Raw genomic sequence first — 8,426 nt, forward strand, 5'->3', positions numbered from 1 at the left:
ATTTGGAAATGGCTCTCATTCGTATCTGTCTACACATGGTAGGACAAAGCAAGTCAGCAGGTCAAGCTGAAAGTCAAGGGCCAGGGAGGGGCACTCTGTCCATGATGAGGCCACTGTAAGGTGGTAGATAAGGAGGGCTGCAACATTTTGAGTCTGTCCTTCAGCTGCCATAGTCTCTCCACAAACCCAAACATACTCCTGCCTTTCACTGAATTAATGATTCCCCCTTTACATTTACAACTACTAAAACATCATTGACAAAAAGTACAGAGATTTTTAAATTTTTGGTACTGTTTTCCATTTTATGTACAAACAAGCCTGTGGCACCTCTCAGGACCTGATTCAGATTCTGTTCTACAAAAACGTTAATTATTCATTCATTTGACAATCAAATATAGAGCACCTAATATATACAGAACATCAAGTGAAGCAGTGTGAGAAATGCACATGGTTCAGATGTACATTCTTTCTCAATGATCTTGAGGGTTTGGGGTTGATGCTGGAAGCTTCACGTGGGAGAAGTATCAAGTATGGAAATACAGTGGAGGTTTTAAAACCATCAGTTTGGGACTCAAGCAATCCAAGATTTGTGTTTCAGCCCCACCATTTCAGGCAAGCTATTTACCGTCTTCCTGTCTTAGTTTTGTTGTTGCTCTTTAGTCACTTAGTCATGTCTGACTCTGCGACCCCATGAACTGAAGCCCACCAAGCTTTTCTGTTCACGGGACTTCCCAGGCAAAAAAACTGGAGTGGGTTACCATTTCCTTTTAGTTTTAGCCACTGACAAATAAATAAGAATATTTACTTCACAGATAAAGTTTTGAAAATATATAATCTATGCCTGCCACTGATAAGTGCCTATTAATAGCCATAAAAGGCAACAAGGTTACTTGGACCAGACTGGGCATCACTTTCCTGCCAGGGAGCTCTAAATGCATTTCTTCCTCCATTCTGCTGTCTCAGCACTCCTGTGCTAATTTCTGTTCATGTTCAACAGCACGGACAAGCTTTGTAATAACAATCTGTAAAACCCAAACCATAGGAAGACAGATCTTTTTCAGAGTTGTGCCCTGTAATGCAACTAATTATTAAAAATTCTCAATTACTTTTCTGAAGAAATGATGATGTAGATCCTAGCTGGAATAGAACTAGAAAACCTGGATAGAACATTTATTTCACCATCCTGATCCTGTGCTAGTGATTCACAGCACAGTTCAATTGGTTGGAAAACCACAGAAGCAATGTGGTCCAGAATGACAAGCAATTGAGGTTCTAGAATCTCACTGACTGAGAAAACATATTTTCAATATGCATTAACCAGGAGACAGGGCCACTCCAAAATAAAACAAATAAGCAAGCAGCTCATGTGACTTTAGGCTGAGTTTTCACAAGCATTACTCCCTCTTTATGTTGGAGCTTGGTCCCCAGTGAACCCCTTTAGGGGCAATGGTCAGTCCCTGCCTTCCCCACCCTGTGAAGGAAGTAGGAGGCTGGAACAGTTACTAACAAGGACGTTGGCATCATCAGGATTATGGAAGAGATGGGATGGGAAAAAAAGATGGGGGGGGAAGTCTCAGAGATTGAGCAGGGTGAGCAGGAGAGTGGATGATGGGAGCTGCATACAATGTTACTGATGACTGCTATGAGGCTCAAAAAAAGCAGTTTTTTTTTTTTTAATGTGTATAAATTTTTCCTCCAAAACTGGCACCCAAATTATTTTTAAAAATCTGTGCTTGAGAAATAGTTTAATAATATCAGTTGTGTAAATATGCACATAGTACATAATATTCTAAAACGTTAGTCTCTGTCATTTTGAAGGGCTTATCCCCTAGTCTAGCAGATACCATAGAGACATTTCCATTTAGCAGACACTGTATGTACCCTTTAATAAATCAATACATATTTTTAAAAAATTGGCACCTCCCTAACCAGTATGGTACCATTAATCCACAAACTCTCTCCCTTTCTACCATGAGACCCTAATCCAAGTCACTATAATCTGTTGCCTGAATTGATATAAAAGCCTCCTAACTGGTTTCCCTAGTTCCATTCTTGCCAATTTGCACAGCAAGCTGGTGTGCTCTTTTTAATGCATGAATCAGATAATACTTAAGGCCATCCAATGGCTTCTTTTCACACTCAGAATAGAATCCAAACATCTGACTAGTTTTACATGATCTGGCCTCTTACTATCTCCCTTCTTTATTCCCTATCACTTGAGCTGCACCACAGATTTGTTTCTACCTGAGATTATTTGCACTTCCATTCCCTTTTAAAGGGACAGCTTGTCCCATGATTTCTCCATGGCTCATCCCCTCATTCCTTTCAAATTTCTACTCAAAGACCATTACGTGAAGACCACTGTTTCAATAAGTTTTCTTGCCTACTCAATGTAGATTATCCTGTCCCATCCCAAGGAGACATTGTTTTTACATGATCCTTTTTTTAAGCATGCCATCATTCTCTGGAATGAACTTGCCCATTCCTTTGCTTACTTGTTTCTTTTCCACTATTTTCCACTAGAATATTAACTCCATGATATAAAGGCCTTTGTCTCTATCACTATTTTATTCTTAGCACATGGCTATCATAGCAACTTGTTGAATAAATGAATTATGTAGACTTGAATGGGGAATGATTCCCACTTAAGTCTAAAACTAATTTATGTTTGGTTAAAAAAAAATCACTTTCCATTATTCTGCTGATCTAATGATTATTTTTCTTACTTCTCATATCTCAAAATGTGTTAGCTAAATCTCAAATCGGGAAAAGGAAGAAAAATGATACATGAGTCTACATTCATAAGAAACAATGAGAAGACCTAGAAAACAGTAAGAAGTGGAGAGTACAGAGAAGGGGAAAGAGAGAGAGAACCTGCTGATAACTTTTATGTTTCCATTTGCCATCAATAGGTACCATGAAGTGAAGTGAAGTGAAAGTAGCTCAGTTGTGTCCGACTCTTTGTGACCCCATGGACTATAAAACTATAGTCCATGGAATTCTCCAGGCCAGAATACTGGAGTGAGTAGCCTTCCCCTTCTCCAGGGGATCTTCCCCACCCAGGAATCGAACCAGGGTCTCCTGCATTGCAGGCAGATTCTTTACCAACTGGGCTATGATGGAAGCCCCAGGTGCCATGAAAAGGTTTGCCAAATAACAGTGTCATGAGTTAAGATCTTTGAGCTAGAAAGTAATGCAGCCTGCTTGTGAAACTAAGGGTATTTGACTAGAGCAAAAGTATTCTAATTTTGTCTACATCTTTGAAAAATAAATTTGTTAAAGCAAGGTGTGGTATAATAAAGAATTTATCTGGTTCATCCTCTACCACTCCCCCTTGCCATTCCTGGTATAGAACTTCAAAAATCCTTGAAATTTCTATAGTTATAGGATTGTCTTTGTTATCTTAATGAGGTGACTCATGGTGGGCCCCTAGGTAGCTTCAGGATGGGGGCTGGTCACCAGAAAGACCAACCATCAGGTGGTTAGACTGTTGGAACTTTGGGCTAATTCAACCTCTGGGGAATGTATTGGGTTGCAGATTGAGTTCAGTCTTGTAGCTAATGATTTAATCAATCTGGCTGAGATAATGAAACCCCAATAAAAACTTTGGAGGTGAAAGCTAAGAGGAATTTCTTGGCTGGTGAACACACTGATATGCAGGGTATGGGGTGGAGGGTCATGAGCCCTTACTCCATAGGTAGAGGGTATGGGAATTCTGCATTCTAGACTCTTCCAAACCACGTCCTACCTATACCCTTTTTAATAAAAATATGACCATTAAAACAGAGCTTTCAGAGAGCTCTGAGTTGTTCTAGTCAATTATTGAACCTGAGCAAGTTAGGGGAATCCTCAAATTTACAGCTCATTGTTCAGAAATGGAGTGGCTCCTGAGAATTGCTTGCTGGTGCTTGAACTAAGGATAATCTTGTGGAGGACTGAACCCTTAAGTCTGTGGAATCTAATGGTGACTCCAGGTAGCTAGTATTAGAACTGCATTGCAGTACCCCTGCTTAGGGTAGAAATAGAGCACAAAAGCTTCAGTTTTCTCTTAGACGTATAAGATGAAAAAGTATATTATCAGACATAATTTACTTATTAAATAATTCCCATTTAGCTTTAGAGACACCAAAAGTCTAGCAAGTGATGTCTTCGAAGATTCAGAATCAGGGCTACCTTCTTAAATAGTAAAAAGTACCCTGCCAGCTAGACTCTAATCCTGTCCTAAATAGGGACCAAAGGAAATAGCATAAGGGTTTTCACTGCTTTGCAGATACATGGCACTTCTTTAATTTTATTTTTTTTTAATGTACAGAAAACATCATGCAAGTGATTTCTATCTCATAAAACTTTTGGTTGCTGCCATTAAATTGTCTGGCAAATACCCATGAAACAGTTGAGGACTGGAAAACATCCATGCAGAGGGCTCACTCCATCCAAGTTTTGTGCAAGTTGGGCTTTATAAGATATAATCAACTCTTGGTTATTGCTTTGTACCCCAATATTAGTTCCCCAAAGCCACAGAATCTCCCTAAGAGCTACATGTGTAGACTTTTTACTTACCGGCTGGCCTGGACACATTCAGCAGATCCAACAGACAGGCATTTCTTACTTCCCCTTAGTCAGGTCCCAATCAGAGTTAAAGGAGGATTTAGTTCCTTAAGAAATTATTTATACTGTGAGAGCCACTCACTATTTTTGCTTTACTGTTTAAACTTAGTAGACTGGGAGCTTGCCTAGTGGCTCAGTGGTAAATGAACTTACCTGCCAAAGCAGGAGACACAGGTTCGGTCCCTGGTCTAGGAAGTTCCCATATGCCACGGAGCAACTAAGCAAGGGCACCACAACTGATGAGCCTGTGCTCTGGAGCCTGGGAACAGCAACTACTGAAGCTCACATGCCCTAGAGCCTGCGCTCTGCAACAAGAGAAGCCACGGCATTGAACAGCATGTGTATTGCAACTAGAGAAAAGCCCATGAAAAAACGAAGATCCAGCACATCCAAAAATAAATAAAATTATTTAAAAAAATTAGCAGATTGGATCAATAGATTGGTTGAACCAACAGGCTGGAATTATCAATTTAAAAAGACAATAGCATTTCAGGAAAACAACTGACTGTTATAGAATTAATTAATCTTGAACAAAATTGGGCAGTGTCAAAATTTAGAATTCAGTCCTTCCTGTATTTCCTTTTCATTGCTTTCTCAACTCTGAGGTTTCAAGACTTGAGGCTCCCAACACCCCCCCCCCAGAATAATTTATGCTCTGAACCCATAATTTTTCCCTTCGCCCTCTTCACTTATCCATACCCTGGTCGAATTTGTGACTATTTCTCACTAACTGAGAGAAAAGAAGAACTTTCCTGATGTACTAAAGGGCTTCCCTGGTGGCTCAGCTGGTAAAGAGTCCACCTGCAATACAGGAGACCCCAGTTCAATTCCTGGGTCGGGAAGATCGGCTGGAGAAGGGACAGGCTACACATTCCAGTATTCTTGGGCTTACCGGTTCAGCTGGTAAAGAATCCGCCTGCAAGGAGGAAGACCTGGGTTCGATCCCTGAGTTGCGAAGATCCCCTGGAGAAGGGAAAGGCTACCCACTCCAGTATTCTGGGCTGGAGAATTCCATGGACTGTATAGTCCATGGGGTCACAAAGAGTCGGATAGGACTGAGCAACATGTACTAAATGACAAGAAAGTCCTTATTACATATCAGAATAAGCTTTTAAACTAAAAGCCACATTTTGGGATAAGAAGAGAGAGGGGAGGGACTTTGTGAGATTATATCCTTTAAGTCAGAATGTCTCAAATAGCATGCATCAAAATTGCCTGCTTTACAGCATATTCCTGGGTCATACTCCCAGACTCTCTGATATAGTAGGTCTGGGTTAGGTTCAGAGAATCCACATTTCCAACAAGCCTTGAGGTGAGGCAGATGCCGCTAATCCAGTGAGCACACGTTGAGAACCACTGCTTTAAATTAACCTGGGGGGTGAGTGGGGCTCAAGAGGGAAGAGATATATGTATACATATAGCTAATTCAGGGCTTCCCTAGTGGATCAGACATAAAGCATCTGCCTGCAATGCAGAAGACTTGGGTTCCATCCCTGGTTGGGAAGATCTCATGGAGGAGGGAATGGCAACCCTCTCCAGCATTCTTGCCTGGAGGATTCCATGGACACAGGAGCCTAGCAGGTTACAATCCATGGGGTTGCAAAGAGTAGGACACGACTGAGCGACTGACACACACATAGCTGATTCACCTTGCTGTACAGCAGAAACTAACACAACACTGTAACACAAATATACTCCAATATTAAAATAATAGAGCAAATAAAATAAATATTTTAAAAGCAAATCTCAAAGAAAAATTAATTAACCTGCTGACTGCATAATCTAAGCATTCAAATGCAAATATGAGCAATAATCTGGAATTTTCTATCCAAACTTTCTAGTCAAAATTTGGGATTTTGTTGTAACAGTCTTGAGCTGCTATTGGGAGAAGAGTACTACATTGGGTTAAGATCTGTATTTGATGTCTGCTCAGCTACTCACTGGGAGTAGTGTCATGAAAATGCTCTTTTAAATCTCCAAGGCTCTCTTCTGTATTTGAATAATCAGAAAATAAATCCAGGCATTCAACTTCATTGTGGGGCTCAAAAAACAAAACACAAGCTTCCAGGTAAACTATCAAGTGTCCTACACATAGTATATGGTTGGCCCTCCTTATCTATGGATGTAGAAACTGTGGGAGAGAGGGCCAGCTGGGCTATACCAGTTTATGTACAGGACTTGAGCATGTGTGCATTTCAGGATCTGCAGGGGTCCTGAAACCAGTTTTAGCAGATACCTCAGATATGCAGATGACCCCACCCTTATGGCAGAAAGTGAAGAGGAACTAAAAAGCCTCTTGATGAAAGTGAAAGAGGAGAGTGAAAAAGTTGGCTTAAAGCTCAACATTGAGAAACTAAGATCATGGCATCTGGTCCCATCACTTCATGGCAGATAGATGGGGAAACAGTGGAAACAGTGACAGAATTTATTTTGGGGGGCTCCAAAATCACTGCAGATGGTGATTGCAGCCATGAAATTAAAAGACGCTTACTCCTTGGAAGGAAAGTTATGACCAACCTAGATAGCGTATTGAAAAGCAGAGACATTACCTTGCCAACAAAGGTCCGTCTAATCAAGGCTATGGTTTTTCCAGGAGTCATGTATGGATGTGAGAGTTGGACTGTGAAGAAAGCTGAGCACCAAAGAATTGATGCTTTTGAACTGTGGTGTTGGAGAAGACTCTTGAGAGTCCCTTGGACTGCAAGGAGATCCAACCAGTCCATCCTAAAGGAGATCAGTCCTGGGTGTTCATTGGAAGGACTGATGCTGAAGCTGAAACTCCAGTACTTTGGCCACCTCATGTGAAGAGCTGACTCATTGGAAAAGACCCTGATGCTGGGAGGGATTGGGGGCAGGAGGAGAAGGGGACGACAGAGGATGAGATGGCTGGATAGCATCACTGACTCGATGGACATGAGTTTGAGTGAACTCCGGGAGTTGGTGATGGACAGGGAGGCCTGGTGTGCTGTGATTCATGGGGTTGCAAAGAGTCGGACATGATTGAGCGACTGAACTGAACTGAACTGAAGGGATGATTACAATGGTCCTAAAGTAAGTGGTTGCCCCAAGTAGCTATCAAGAATGAAATGACAGGGACTTCCCAGGTGGTCCTGTGGCTAAGACTCTGCACTCCCAATGCAGGGGGCTGGGGTTCGATCCCTGGTCAAGGACTATCCCACATGCTGCAACTAAGAGTTCATATGCTCCAACTAAAGATCTGAGTGCCACAACCAAGACCCTGCACAGGCAACATAAAAAAAAAAAAAGGAATGAAATAACAAAGGTTCAAGCCCTATTTTCCGAAAATTAGAGCTACTTGTGCTCCCTGTGTCATTCACAAACTCTTTTCTTTCTTAAGTGTACAAGAAACACTACTAAGCTTTGACAGGAGGCTTTTGATGCCCAGAGGAGCCTCATGCACAGTACAGATCTTTGTAAAACAGAGAGAAACTCTCTGACATCCTACATATTCCAAGGGGAGCCCTAGTCCCTGTCACGGAAAATCTGGAAGAACACCTGTACAATCTTTATTAGTGTCAACGTGTTCAGAAAGAATCAGAACAGAGGTGCATGAACATAAGTCATTGAACATATGCAATTCCATTTTTTCACCTCATCCCTCCTAAAAGACTGTTTCGATGGATATTTAAATTCTCATTTTGTTAACTGAGGTCTATACTAATTGCCCAAGACTCATTTCCCAGTAGCACTGTGTTGCTACATTCCATTATCGCAAAGTTTAACTGAATTATTAAAAGAACACTCTAAGTTTGTTTCTGAAAAATAAATAAATAATTGGGGAAGAGGGAGAGAATTCC

Source organism: Bubalus kerabau, chromosome X (genome assembly GCF_029407905.1).
Source record: "Bubalus kerabau isolate K-KA32 ecotype Philippines breed swamp buffalo chromosome X, PCC_UOA_SB_1v2, whole genome shotgun sequence".
Lineage (NCBI taxonomy): Eukaryota > Metazoa > Chordata > Mammalia > Artiodactyla > Bovidae > Bubalus > Bubalus kerabau.